Source organism: Tupaia chinensis, unplaced genomic scaffold, assembly GCF_000334495.1.
Source record: "Tupaia chinensis unplaced genomic scaffold, TupChi_1.0 Scaffold000014_1, whole genome shotgun sequence".
Classification (NCBI taxonomy): domain Eukaryota; kingdom Metazoa; phylum Chordata; class Mammalia; order Scandentia; family Tupaiidae; genus Tupaia; species Tupaia belangeri.
The window spans coordinates 2,316,558-2,331,988 of NW_006159444.1; the positions used below are offsets into that span (position 1 = coordinate 2,316,558).

The 15,431-nt window shown below is 39.0% G+C and overlaps 1 protein-coding gene across 4 annotated transcripts in view; it reads left to right on the top strand.

The window, feature by feature from the left end:
* The first annotated feature begins 210 nt into the window (after positions 1-210).
* IPCEF1 (interaction protein for cytohesin exchange factors 1) overlaps positions 211-15,431 on the top strand; it is a 208,873-nt gene continuing 193,652 nt past the window's right edge. For 3 of the 4 annotated variants that reach the window (XM_027769832.1, XM_006139988.3, XM_027769838.1), the window contains exons 1-2: positions 211-345; positions 1,618-1,831. The gene's annotated coding sequence lies outside the window, so the exon portion shown is untranslated. The remainder of the gene's footprint in view (positions 346-1,617; positions 1,832-15,431) is intronic. The other variant, XM_027769834.1, reaches the window with a different exon arrangement.

Genomic DNA, 15,431 nt, shown 5'->3' on the forward strand with positions numbered 1-15,431 from the left:
GTGTCCTGGAAATGGATATACAGTACAATGGGCAGTGATAATGAAATAGAACAGAGGGGATGTGCTTGCTTTACCTGAATTGTGTCCTGGTTATTGGAGTCAAGGAAGGGCTTGATAACAACAAGAAGGAAGAACAATAGAATTGAGGAAGTAGAGATGACACTTCCTCTTCTTTCGAAAGAACTTTGTTCTCTGGTCAGCTTCTAATGGGAGTTTCGTGTAGACTGAGCCTCCAGAGCTGGGCTGCTCGGAGTGGAATCTTCTTCTTTTGCCTCGGAGTATTATGAGTTTTCTGAATTTAGAGGTAGAAAGACAGCTCTTGGAATTACTCTCCTTTTATTGCATGTAAGTAAAATTGTTCCTTGCTTTTGTGTGAGAAGTAATTGCTTGGCCTATTAAGATGGTAAAGCAATTGATACCCTAGCACTATCTTTAGAATAATGAGGTCTGAAATGTGGCTTTGGGGACATGAGATTCACTCAGCTCTCTGGAAACCTGCTGCTGTGCAGTCCAGTGCTAAAGTCTCGCCTTAATTCTGCCACACTTGGAAGGAGGGAGTTGGGGGCTTCTTCTGCTTCTCTCTCATGCTCTGTTTTCTTCTCTTTTCTTTCTTTCTTTCTTTCTTTCTTTCTTTCTTTCTTTCTTTCTTTTTTTTTTTTTTTTTTAGTGTTTTTCTCTTTTTCTTAAATGAATGTTGTATTAATAGCTGCTTGGACGGTAGACTATGGGTTTGATTTTTTTTTTTTTTTTTTTTTTTTTTTTTTTTTTTTTTTTTTTTTTAGTGTTTTTCTCTTTTTCTTAAATGAATGTTGTATTAATAGCTGCTTGGACGGTAGACTATGGGTTTGACTCAGAAAAGCACAATTCAGCATTTGTTTGAGCCCTGAGTTCATTTGGGGAAACACTCTGTAGCTACTCTCTTTTGAGAAAGTGTGCTCTTTGTGGAGAATCCCTTTTTGCATTTAGGCAGCTGGAGGGGGTTTTGCTTGTAGATAAAGGTCACAGGCTTAAGAAAATATCTCTGCTATGAGAACAAGAGCTAGTGGTTGTTGGTTCAGAGACTTGTACTAAGGGCATCTAGAGTGCTTGGTTTTCTTTGCTTGAATATATATGTGAATGAATTTAATTACAGGAGTCAAAGTGATAACTCACTGAGGCATCTTTGACTACAGTAGAGAATTTTATTGGTCTTTAGGGGCTTGTGTGTTCCTAGTACTGTCCTGGGCGTTGCATGATAATATGTAAAGTCTGATTCCTGTACAGTTATTTGTTTTACATAGAAAATAGAAACAGAAAGAACACAGGTGTCTTTCTGCTCACATCAAGCAAGTGAAGAAGAAAAGCACTTCAATCTGGGTATCGCTGATGTACTCATTCTTTAATTTTTACCTTTTTAATGTTTTTGTCTTCCTCTCTTTATATATCAAATGTCTTTTCTGGAGCAAGTCCACTTACGCACTGTTTGGGGCAAGCTACATTAAGCAAATGCACATCACTAGCGCATGGAAATAGGAAGTTCTTTCCTGCGGTAGTTTGCTGTGGCAATAAGAGATAAGAAATTACTTCATGACTATTGCCTGAGACTTTCCTTCTGACTCGTGTATCCTTCTTGAACAGCCCACTTCTGCTTTTCATCCAGCTTGGAGGCCAGGCAGCGTGAGCTGGTAACTGAAGCACAGCTTGACAACTTGCAAGTAGATTTAACATGGCAAATGGTGTGTGTGAAGAAAATCTGAAAAGGAAGGCTTTTTGGTGTTGAAGAAAATCCTGCAAAAGGGAATGACAGTACTCCCAACAGTCAGAATAGTACCTGCCACATCACATGCTCTCAGTAAGTATTAGAAAGAATGAATATTTGGGATTGTTCATAAAATTAGTGTGGTAGAGTGGCCATTGCTTTATCTCTGTTCCCAAGCACTTAAGAAAATACAGGTTGGTGGAAGTTAGGGTGAAGTAGGAAAGAACATAAACGTGGGCAATGAAGACATGATCTCTACAGAGATGATATAAGCCTTAGCTTAGTAAAGTGAAAAGGGTGGCAATATGATGGTGGAAATGGAGGTGAGGGAGGAGACAGTGCTTGGAGTTAGTGGTGGTGATGAAAGTAATGAAGGGGAGGGTAGTGTGGTATAGCCAGGGGAAAACATAATTTGAAGCTAGGTGTATCTGATCAAAATCTGTATCTATCACTTTCTTTATGACCTCTGGTCTTACAGAGTGGTAATTATAATATAATGACCTTTTCAGGTTGTTGAATGATTAGAAATAAGATTGCACACAGATAACCAGGTCATGAAGCCTCACACAATGGCAATCATAAACATATATGCAGTATTTAAATCACTGTATCCACACTTAAAATTTTAACTAGACACCACATCTGTTAGTGCCTTCATCTTGGACTTCTCAGCTTCCAGAACTGTGAGAAATGATTATCTGTTGTTTATGAATTATGTAATCAAAGGTATTTTGTTATAGAAGTAGGAATGGACTGAGACCATCATTAATTAAAAATAAATGTGGGTCAGTGCTGGCATAGAGGTAATGTAATGTCTCACGATGCTGGATCACATGGAGAGGTCCTGAGTTCACATCCTGAGACCGCCCTGTACATACCAGAGGTACACGTGTGAGCCCATGATCTGGGTAGGCTGGGCCTAGAGGTAGAAGACAGTGTGACGACTCTGTTGAGGTTGCCTTTTTCTCTCTGTCACTCACAGAAGAAATAAATTAACTCAAAAAAGTGTTATAAGTTTAGTTAGAGTGGTTAAGTATGTGGTGGTGGTAAATCTATATGAAGGAAAACCATCAATAAGATAATATTTATGAGATATTCTCATGTTGTAATGCTACATCAGAAGACAGGAATATAATCTTTTTGACTATGTAAAAAATACTCTGGAGAAGCAAGATCAATGCGCAATATATTAAAATGCTAGTATATGAAAAATGCGTATATTGCAGATGCTCATTTCTGTCTTTGTACCATTCTGGTTTTTGTTGCCGTTGTTGCTACTGTTTTTGGTACAATTTTTCATTAGTGGAGCAAACCTGGACTGTCTTAACCATCTGAGAACAAAGTAAGTGTTGAATGAAAATAAATGAACAACAATGTAACCCTCTTTTAATCCTCCACCCCAAAGAAACAAAAGTAGTTTTCTAGTTACGGTGTACTGAAGTTTGTGGTCATTGAAATCTAAGACAAGACACCAAGATTTATATCATTTAGTGTTTGTAGGGGGATTCCCTTTAGGGGATCAGCAGTTAGCGTAATGGCTATGTCACTGGACTCCTACGTAGTTGACTGCTGTTCAAGTCCCGGACCTGGTGGCTTAAACTCAATGCTGGGCACATGTATGTGTGTGCCCAAGATCCCAAGAGGAGAATGGAGGAGAAGGGATTGCGGCATGGCCACCCCCCCTGGGGGGTGATTTCTCGTTTTCCGTCTCTCTGTCTCTGTCTGGCGAGTGCACTTGCCCTATAGCAAAAAACCTCTAAAAACAAACAAACAAACAAAAAAAACCAGAATGGTATAGAAGGATGTGTTGGCTCTGAAGTGAGAATAAGCAAAGGGTCCCAGCTAATCTGATTGATTCCTACGATTACATGAAAATGCAATATTTTCTCTGGATAATTTATAACTGCCTCTGAACTCAAATGGAATGACTTTATAGCAAGTTCAATAGTTAATTCAGTGGTTTGTAGTTCTAAGTTAAATTTAGACCTCCCAATGTCAGAGTCATTATTTTTTGTGGGGGGTAATGTTTGACATATCTTGGTATGGGAAGAGATCATGAAAATGTTTTTGGAGAGCCGAGTAATCATTCCTCTTGTTAGAACGTTGGCATGGCCATCTCACAGGGCCAACATGTCACTGCAGACTCCTTTCTTATAGATTTATCCAAAATAAAGTATTTTGTCTTCAGGTAAGTGAAAGTAATCTGTTTTTGCCTTAGAAACAAGTAAAATATAGCAAAGAGTGTAGGGCCAAACAAATGTGAGCAAAGACAGATATCTGAAACCTACTCATGCAGTGAAATAGAAGTATTTGGAAGGGGGCCAGCAAGTGGTGTGGAGGTTAAGGTGACTGGATCCAACATGGCTGACTGTGTGGTCCAAGTGCCAGACCTGACAGCTTGAAAAACATGCCAAACACGTGTGTGCACATATCTAAAATCCCAAGAGGAGAATGGAGGAGAAAGGATTGTGGCATGGCCATTCCCTCTGAGGGGTGCTTTTTCTTTTACTTTCTCTCTATTGTTCTCTGGTGAGTGCACATACCCTTTAGTAAACTGGAAAAATAAAAAAAAAAAGAAACAAAAAAATGAAACAAAATCCTGGAATTTCAGTGAAAGCTAGGCTAGAAATGGAAGAATTAATCAAACGAAAAACTTCATACCAAATACTAAAAACTAAATAAGAATTGAAATAGAAATAGAAGCAAATAGGGTTTTTAATGGACAGTCTGTAGCATTTTCTGTGTACTTCATGTGTGGAGCAATGAGCGAAAACCGATGATGTTACTGAGCAGTAGCTATGTTCCAGGTACTATGATTAGTTCTTTTGTTTTCACATTAGAGTTTATAGTAATATTTAATTACATTTACATTTATAGTTTCAGCCACTTGTAAAAACAGTCCTGGGAAAAAATATTATTATCTCCATGAAACTGACACTTAGATGAAGTACCCTGTCTTAAACCACTCCACTAGACAGTGGCAGAAGTGGGATTTAAACCCAGATCTCTGTGTATCCCCAAGCCTGTGGTCTAACCACCATCTTACGTAACAGTATGTTGTTTTCATTTACATTAAATTTTTTCTGGTATAAGCCCTTTGAGGCTAAGAATTGGGAGACAAAGGGTAAATATGTTATTGTCTTTCTGCTTTGAAATCATCTTAAGTGAAATTCCTTTCCACTTCCTTGTGGAGTACATAGTGGAAAGGAATGTTTTTCTCTCCTTGGAGAACTACCTGTGCCCTGATATAAATACATATATGTGATTGTCAATGTAGCCTGAGTTTTAGGTGGCCAGTGGCAATGACACAGGGAGGAGCGCTTCTCAATCAGCAGGGGGAAAAGTGGTCCAGATAGGATCCCTTGTGCTACTCTTCATTAACAACACCCTATTTAATTGGAAAATATTCAGTTTCTATTTTGATTATCGATGGACTGGTAGAGCTTTGTGTCAGGCTCTATGTTTCAGAAGGAACAACAAGATCTGGAGGCTAGGAGGCCTGAGAATTCTGGCTGTGGCATTGAACAGTTGTGTGCTACCAAGCAAGTCATCTAACTTCTCCACACTTGTCTTCTCTCTTATAAATGCTGAGATAGGGGGACCAGCAGATGGTGTAATGGTTATGTCATTGAACTCCCATGTAGCCATCCGTGGTTTGAGTCCTGGACCTGGGGACTTAAAACTCATGCTGGGTACGTGTGTGTGTGTGTGTGTGCCCATAATCCTGAGAGGAGAATGGAGGAGAAGGGACTGTGGCATGACCACTCCCCATGGGAGAGGGGGGTGATTTCTCACTTCTTTCTCTCTGTGGCCCTGGTGAGTGCATGTACCTTGTAGTAAAAATCTCTCTCTAAAAAAAAAAAAAAAAAAAAAAGAGCTGAGATAAAAATACCTAGCTGATATGCTTTGTTGTGCAGACCAAATGAGATTAAGTGAAGAAAGTAAAAATATTCTAAACCTGTGGACTCCTTCTGTCTTTGCTTGTATTATATATAACATAGAGATTCAGTTGGCATTTGAAAGCATTGGTAGGAAAGGTGGGGTGTTATGGGGTTGAATTGTGACTGTGTCCTACTCTATCCTTCCCACCCCCAAATATTTTTGAAAACCCAACCAGAACCTCAGCATGTGACCATATTTGGAAATATGGTCATCGTGATTGTAATTGGTTAAATCAAGATGAGGTCATACTGGAGTGGTGTGGTTCCTAATCTGATGTGACTAGTGTCCTTATAAGAAGACAACCTTTTGAAGACAGAGGCAGAGATTGGAGTTCTGTAGCTGCCAGCCAGGGAATGCTAAGGACAGCTGGCCATCGCCAGAAGCTATAAAAACGAAAGGAAGGATTCTCCCACACAAGTTTCAGACGGAGCGTGGCCCTTCCAACACCTTGATTCCAGACTTCTGGTCTCCAGACGGTGATAGAATAAAGTTCTGTTGTTTTAAGTCACTTGGTTCGTGGTATTTTGTTATGACAGCCCTAGGAAACTATTAGAGGGCGTAAAGAATGAAAGTCATTTTTAGTGCTAGTAATAAACCCATCTACACTTCTGGCAAGCACTTCTAGGGACCAAATCCAACATGACTCATTTCTTTGACTTTAACCTGTGGCATGGAGCCTCAAACAGTAGATTCACTTCATCAGTGAATGGGAATGATTGAAGACCTTAAACAATGAAATACATTTACAAGATGAAAATCAGGCTATTATGAAATCTACAAAAGGGTATCCTTTCATAAGCTGAATCTAGCTAGGGATCCTGGATTATTATGCCAATGTGGTCATTTGTTGGATATGGAACCCTGGCATCTCTTTGGGGGCTATTCACTCCTCAAGTTGTATTCTGAAAGAGAAGTTTAACTATTCTGAATTGGAAAATGATGCGATATGATGACACTGTGGTCCAACTTTGAAATCTAAGGCTCCATCTAAGTGTATGGAAGCTCCCCAGATAATGGATGTCATTTAATGGTTTACAGTGGACTACAATTGTGATTTTTTTTCCCCATAGGGCTGGTGCAGTCACTGGAGAGAGACAGAGAGAGACCGTGAGAGAGAAAATTAGAAATCATTCTCCAAGGGCAATGGTCATGCTACAATCCCTTCTCCTCTTCTCCTCTCAGGATTTTGGGTATGCACGCACATGTACCAGGCATGATTTTCAAGCCACTGGGTCCAGGATTTGAACTGTGGTCAGCCATATGGGAATCCAGTGCTTTAACCACCATGCCACCTACTGATCCCACATGTTGATCATTTTGATACATAAGGTTAGTCAAATACCTGCATAGCTATTTTACTGATAACATAAATAGGCCTTATTTCAAACATGTTCTGGAACTTCTCTGAAACATAAAAACACTTTAAGTCTCCTTTTCAGTAGAGTTTAAATTACCTTAATTCCTACTACCATAATGATCTCTAGCAGAATAACATTCTCCTAACAGGAAAACATCATTGTAGAAATTTAATTCATTTAATCTGCTTCAAACCAAAAATATCTTTTTGTTCTCCTTTTTAATTGATTTATATTTACTTTCCTTTAGACTTCTCATTAACTGTATATAATTTTTTCCCCAATGATCCATAAAAACTTATGATTGGATAGATTCTTTTATATTTAAACAGAAGAAGATTTAGTTTTTGGTCTAAAATAGAAAGAAAAGAAATAGAACTAACTCAAAACTTATTAATTTTTTTCGAATATAATTCTGTGTAAGGTATCTGTGTATGGTGTACCCAAAAGATGCTTGCTGCCCTTATGCAAAGTCATGTCTTAAGAAGGAAACTTTTGGGACCAGCAGTTGGTGTAATGGCTATGTCTCTGGACTCCCATGTAGTCGACAGTGGTTCGAATCCCAGACCCAGTGGCTTAAAACTCACACCAGGCGTGTGTGCGTGCATACCCAGGATCCCGAGAGGAGAATGGAGGAGAAGGGATTGCGGCATGGCCATCCCCCCTGGGGGCTGATTTCTCGCTTTCTGTCTCTCTGTCTCTGTCTCTCTCTCTCTGTCTGGCAAGCACATGCGCCCTATAGCAAAAACCTCTCAAAAATTAAAAAAAGAAGGAAACTTTTAATTGTTTAAATAATCTAAACAAATGTTTGTAAACATGGAAATCATACAGTTTATGCTACTCGTTCGTGTTTATTCTATTTGAAAAACCCAGCATGATTTTAGAGAGGTTTGCATAGCTTTTTGAACTGATGAGAATATGTATAACCTCATCAATTTCTTGAACATGTTTGAAGATCCTGTTATTTTAGCAAATTAATGGTTGCAATAGGAAGATTTTGTCCTTTCACTTAATGCAGATTGTTTATAACTTTGTTCTTTTCCCCCATTCAAAGCCTAAAACGAGTGATACTGAAGGTATTATATTTTTGGTTTCTAGTTAGGTCGTGAATGGCAAGCTCTCTCCCCAAGCTGATGAAACAGTCCAAGTGTTGTTCTCACAGGTGTGAGAGTGTTAGTCATAATATGATGAGGGCTCATTTATGAGTCTTTAACATTCACTAAATACTCATTGAGTACCTAATATTTTCCAGGTAATGTGTTAGGTATTTCATTGCACTAGAATGGGAAGGATCATCGTTTGAAATTCCTTTATAATCATGTGACTTAACACTCCCTCCTTTTGGTTAGATTTAATTACACCATTCTCTCAAAGAGAAGAATCTGAACTTGAACTTTCTTAGTCAAATATGGTCAGAATTTTCCAGCTAGAGCTGGATTTTACTGTGAAACACAGCAAGATTTTTTGTACTCCAATTTTCAACTTGGTTAGTCAACCAGAGCAACTTTTGCAAGGTAGAGGGGACTTGGAAGACAGATTGTGGAGCAAGGTTTGAGCTAGACACTGGAGTACTATTTAGTTTTATTTTGTGAACACTCACAAACATTCCAAAGTTACGTACAAATCAGTTGTCTTGAGAGGAGTGCCAGACTTCCAGATATTCTGAGCCACAAAGCCAGCACGGGGAGAGAGGCACCAAGAAGTCACCAAACAGAGTAAGTGAGCCGAGCAAGTGAGGGTCGGGATTCCTTACTGCTTCGGATGTGCGCTGCTTTCAAGTTGGTGTTCCTGGTAGCAGCAGTGTCCTAGGGACAGGCACTTTCACTTCCATGTTGCCTGAAATCCTCTCGTGTGCTGCACTTCTGGAGTAAATTAGCACTGAGTTCAGGCATTGAGCACCACCGTCTACTCACAAGCTCACATTTCTTGCAATAGTTTAAGTGGGCCTTTTGCCAATGATTGGCTGGTTTCGGCCAGTGACGCTTCCTAGACAGTGCCTGGAACTGTCTGGGCAACAAGAGCCACTGGTGTGAGTCCGAGAACAAAGGCAGAAAAGCAGAAGGAGCGAGAGGGCTCCTAGTTTCTAACTGTAGCTCCAATGGGCTATTCAGGTTTCCACTTTCCTGGTGATGGTGTGACGACACATGTAGTCAGCTCTTGGTTCTTACCAAGAGCTAACAGGTTCTGTCACTTACTGTCTGCCAGGGAAGGCGGTAAATGCTTTATATCCATTATCTAATTACTTAATGAAATAACTCTCAGAAGTGTTGTTGTTACTAAGCATCTTTCTTTATCTGATGAGGAAACAGGTTTAGGGAGTTGAAGAATCTGGCTGAAGGTGACACAGAAATAGAAGAGTCAGGCTCCCAATACCAAAAGTTTAACTCTAAAATCAGAATTTGAACCCAACACTATTTGACCTGAGAGTCCACTGATATATAACTGCCTTGAGAAAACATAATATAAGGGAAAGGATGCTGTGTGGTTTCTTATTCTTTTGAATAAGGTTTCTTCAAGTATGTACAACTTTCTCTTTATTCCTGGAACTGAGAGTGTGTAATCTAACTCTGTCAAGACCAGAGAAAGCTTGTCTGGTGGATAAGAATTTTAGGAGTATTTGGCACAGATTTGCTTGAGCATTGAGTAAAATCTCTTTCCTAAAGACGTTTCTAGATGAAAGCTGAGGACAGTTGAGGCTGAGGGTGATGGAACATTTACTTCCAAGGATTCAGATTGAAAAGGGGAGGAAAAAGGAGATTGATGAGAAGGCAGGATTTGAGAGAATGTGCCTGAATAGTCTTCATTCATCCTTTTTGTTTATAAGACTAGAAAAAATTCTTGAAAATAGAAAAAAATTTATATATATTAAATTAGCTAAAAAGAGGGAAAGAAATACTCCCTTTAAGCAAATACTTGAAATTCAACTCTGTAGCAAATTTGTGTTATCAACTCTCTTGCTAGTTATAGGTTACATTTTTAAAAATAATTATTTTTCTTTAGTACACATATAGTATCATTTATTGCCAGTGATGCAAGCAAGTTAGAAGAAGATAAATATTTCACATGATCTGATAACCTTAAAATAATGATAGTTAACATTTTGGTGTAAAATCTTTAATGATTTTTCCTTTTTTCTTTAGATGTGTGTGTGTTTACTGAAAATGAGATTTAAATGTACTTTGATACATTAAAATCATATTCCTAACCCATTCTATACTTTAGATAGCATACTTGACCTTGTAGGAATGTAGAAGTCAAACTTTCTGACTGGATGATCAATGGACAAGTTAAGAGATCTCGTTATGATAACTGATCATAGAAAAGTTTGAATATTGAGAATTAGCAAATACTGTGAAGAACTGACAAGTCTAACAAGTGATCAACATTCATGCATAAGAAAGCAGAAGATAATAAAAGAACAAAGTGATCGAGGGAAGGCCCTGCATGACTGAGAAAAGGCAACGGGTTGTGGGGTGCCACAGCAGGTGGTACCAGCTATTCTTTGGAAGGAGGATTATTAATTGATTTACATTTTTTGTAACTTTGTTTTGGTATGTGGAGACTCTGGAGATTAGTCAGGCTCTGACCTACTCAAATTTATAAGCCTATCATATCATTACTCATACAAAATCTTGAGTTACTGGATTGTAAGTAGTACTGAACTATACTTCCTGGGGCCAGCAGGTGGCATTGTGGTTGAGATGCTAGACTCTCACACGGCTGACCAAGGTTTGAATTCTGGACCTGGTGGCTTGCTTTCTCTCTCTCTTTCTCTCTCAGTCTCTTTCGTCTTTTTCTGGTGAGTGCATGTGCCCTATATCAAATTAAAAAATAATAAATAGCATTAAAATAAATAATTATTTTTTAAAAAGAAAAAAATTTTTAAATAGATTTTTGTTACAGTGTGTGTATGCTTGCCAAAGAGACAGAGAGAGACAAAAAGCAAGGAATCACCAGGAGGATGGCCCTGCTGCAATCCCTTTTCCTCTATTCTCCTCTCTGGAATTTGGGCATGCACACACATGTGCCTGGCATGAGTTCCAAGCTTCCAGATCCAGTACTAAAACCATGGTCGGCCATGTGAGAGTTCATCTGCCATCTGCTGGTCCCAAAAGATACTTTCTTGAACTGAAATCTTCTTATGTTCCTAGAGAATGTAACTTCAATTCAGAGAAAAAACAAAAAAAAAAACAAAAACAAATCCTGCTGAGAATTTTCCTCTGTATTAGGCATTGTGGCAAGTACAAAATAAATAATAATCCCTATAAGTATCTTACTAATTTCCTGGGCTAACAAAACATACACATGAACCATCGAAGATCCCAAAGTGATACATGATGATCACACTGAGCAGGGTGGAGGAGATGCACTTTTTTTTTTTTTTTAATATTTTTTCTATAGGGCATATGTGCTTGCTGGAGAGACAGAGAAAGATAGAGAAACACAAAGTGAGAAATCACCCCCCAGGGGGATGGCCATGCCACAATCCCTTCTCCTCCGTTCTCCTCTTGGGTCTTTGGGAACACACACACATACCTGCGGGGTCCAGGCCTTGATCCATGGTCAACCATATGGGAGTCTATCATTTCAACCACTATGCCACCTGCTGGCCTCAGAGGGGCCAGCTTAAGTCAGAGCTTGATCTGGGAGTGTGGCATGGTGGAGGGTGAAGGTGGGCTGCATATGAAAGAAGAGCCAGGTTTGAGGTAGATGGAGAAGAGAGAGATGATCACTTAGGAGGAAAAACAGGTTCAGAATTTGCCCCCTTGTCCCAAGTGCAAAAGTTCTCATGCTTGCTGCTGCATTTTGGGCAACTGTTGGCTAGGAAGAACCCTGGACCACTTGTCAGGCATCTTTGTTCTATCAGTTGCTGAGTAGGCCAACATGGGATGTTAGATCTCAGCTTCTCCATTTGAGAAATGGGTAGCATCCTATCTTCACATGCCTCAAAGGGTCACTGGGGTCTCCTTGAGATAATGCATGTGAACTCTTTTTGCAAATTGAAAAACAGAATGTAAATGTTTGATGATGGTTTACTGGGTTTACAGAGAGGAGAAAAGCACACAGCCAGGTCACAAAAAGACAGTAAAGTTATTGTACTTGATCCCCTGCACTAATGTGATTTTAGAGAGAGAGTGAATGCGTAATTATGATGTGGCAGGTGAAAAGAGGCTGGGGGATGGGTTGAGGGCACTTAAACTTACCTGGTCGACATGAAGAAATGATGGAGAGTGAGAACACTTGGGGAGGAGATTTCCAGGGGAATTGAAGGACTTTGGGAAAAATTTGATAATAAGGGTGAGTTTTCATACATTTGTATCAATAGTTAGTCTAATAAAAGGCAATTTCTTGAATCTCGCAATCAAAGCATCGTGTTAAATCCTTTTTGTACCAATTGAATAGGAGGAAAGGAAAATTTTTTCTTTTCTCTTCATTTCACTTATTTTCCTTTCGTAGGACATGGCAAAATGTTGAAAAAAGTAGTTGAAGTAGTTTTGAGAAAAATTTCAATTAGGTAGAGAGTAGATCTTAGGTGCAACCCTCTTTTTAGATTGAGACATCTAGATATTACAAACGATTAAAGCTTAATATAATCAACACATAACGGGTGATGATAATAAGGTTCAGGTAAAGCAGGAATAAATAACAGATGCACACAAAGATAAAGGTACATTTTGTTTAACAGATTAAAAAACTAGCTTTGCCTTTCATTATGTACTGAACTTGCTAGTGGACACAAAGAAATGCAAAAGGGATGTAGCCAGGAGAAGAAAAAACTTGGAAAAACTAGGAGAAAATTGGAGAATTCACATATTTATAAAAGACTTCTGATATGAATTAGCCTGGCAAATTTCCTGCCTGTTTTTGTTCATTACACTCAATTTACACTGCTCTCAAAGTCTCTACTTTGGACTTTTCTCTTGGATTTAGCACTCCTTTTAGTACTGAGCACATCCTCCATCCCCAAATGACTTCTGTAGATTTCTAGACCCAGGTCTTTTTGCCTCGTCAATGTAGATGACCTGTACCCCATCACTCTCAAATTTCCCCTTGAGCCTTTCAACCATGGCATCTTACCTGATTGAGTACTCAGTTCTCTGTCTAACTCTTCCTAGAAATTGTCTCTTGGGGATCATTGTCTCTTGGGATCATTGTTTCTTGGAGATCATCTTCTGTTGGGGCCTCAGTTATCTTCAACTGTTACTCCCCGATATGATTTGAACACGATCTTTCCAGTCTTGCACTATCTCTAGATTTCCACTTAGTTTTCTCTTGCTAGCAGATTTTCCCTCTCACATTACTGACATTATTGCAACTTGAACATGCTTGAAATGGAATTATCACCCAACCTTCTAGAATTCATAGAGTGATTATCAAACCAACCTCATCTGGTTAAAAATAATTAAAAAAATAACATTGATTAGGCTCTCTCCCTCACATAGGGGTTAATACTACTTCACCTATCACATGATGTAAGATTGATATACACTTGTTCTTTGGTCAAGGGAATTTTGTTATTTAATATTTTTCTTCCTAGCCAACCTGGTCATTCAGTTAAGGAAAGCTTCCCTACCCGCCTCCCCTATCTCCCAGCCTTCACCTCTTCACCCTAATCATGAGTCTGGTAGGGAATCTTGGCTAGCCAAATCTCTTTCCTCTGCCTCTACTACAGTTTCCTGTATGTCTTCTTTGTGATTACCACACACAGTGGCTTAATCCCATGTCTGAGTCCTGCCCTCTTTGCTGCTCAGTATGGGGCCTGTCTCTTGGTGTAAAGATGAGACTCTGAAATTCACTCGTTACTTGACTGTCACTGCATGATCTGGGGCTCTGAGTAAGTGTGACAAAGACTCAAACTTAATGATCTTTTGTTTTGTCTTATGTAGATGTTTCTACTGAAAGTCTGTTCTCCTTTCTCTTAAACCAAGTGAGTTTTATATATTAATTCACCATCTATATTTTAAGAGTGGGCAAGTATGAAGCTGTTGCTGTTTTTCAAAGGTCTTTTCTTGACCTTTTTTCCCTCTTCTTTCAGAAGGAGATCTTCTAATCCTAGATACCTGTTCACATGGAACTTTATCATCTATTGAGTACAGTTGTGCATTTTCATATTGATTTATTTTTGGAGAGGTTTTTGCTATAGTGTGTGTGTGTGCTCGCCAGACAGGCAGAGAGAGACAGACAGAAAGCGAGAAATCACCCCTCAGGGGGGATGGCCACACCGCAATCCCTTCTCCTCCATTCTCCTCTTGGGATCTTGGGCATGCACGCACACGTGCCCGGCGTGAGTTTTAAGCCACCAGGTCTGGGACTTGAACCGTGGTCGACTACGTGGGAGTCCAGCGACATAGCCATTACGCTAACTGCTGGTCCCTTTCATATTGATTTAAAGAGTTTATGCTGTCTACATGCAGAGCAGGTGATAACACATCCATTGAGAAAACTCAGTGGCCTGTCCAGGGACATACTATTAATGAATGACTGAGAGGAGGCTTGAACTCTGGTTTATTGTCTTTAACATGGGTTTCCCTCTTTTGAAGCATTTTATTGCCTGACATGCATCAATAAGTCATCTCTATTGATTTATCATCTAGGTAAAGACTGAATTCAATTCTATGTGCTACTTTTTAGTGTCTCCCAGACTGGATCACTCCTTGAAAGACACTGATTTTTACACTCAGGTGGCTGGGTGCCCCAGCTTACATATCCTTGATACCTGATGTTAATCCTAGTTCATAGAATCATAGATATCAAACATACTGTAGGTAGGAGAGATTTTGAGTCCATTTGCTCCAACCCTATGCTTTATGGATACACAAATTAGGTCCATTTGTGATTTCCCAAATGTGTCTAGCTTGTTGGTGGTAACTCTCAGTTCACAGTTCACAGTTCACAGAAATGACTAGATTTCTCAATCCTACTCTTTTTCCACTATTAAATCTGGGTTAAAATGGACACATTCTTGGAAGGGAAAGATATTTATTACAGTTTGCTACTATAGATGTATGAATTAGTCAGTCAGATCTTTCCCACTGAAAGCTAATTAGGATTGCCTATTGAGCACAAACCACTTATCCTATAACTCTGGGCTTCTGATTGTTTAATCTGTACCCTGTAGATGTTAGTGGTTCAGCAACGTAAGCTGTACCATTTATTGAACATTCTTTTAGATTTTCTCACTTAAATGTCTTTCTTAATAATGAGGTACTATTTGTACATGAAAATGGTGGATTTACTTTATTTCATCTTTCCTCTCTCCTAGTACTCTCTTCTTCTTTTTAAATTTTAATTTATTTTATACATTTAATCACTATGCATCACTTAGCTTTTAAGTTGAATTTACCCAACATAAATACACTTCCACCAGTCCAGTTGAGGATGCAAAACACATTATC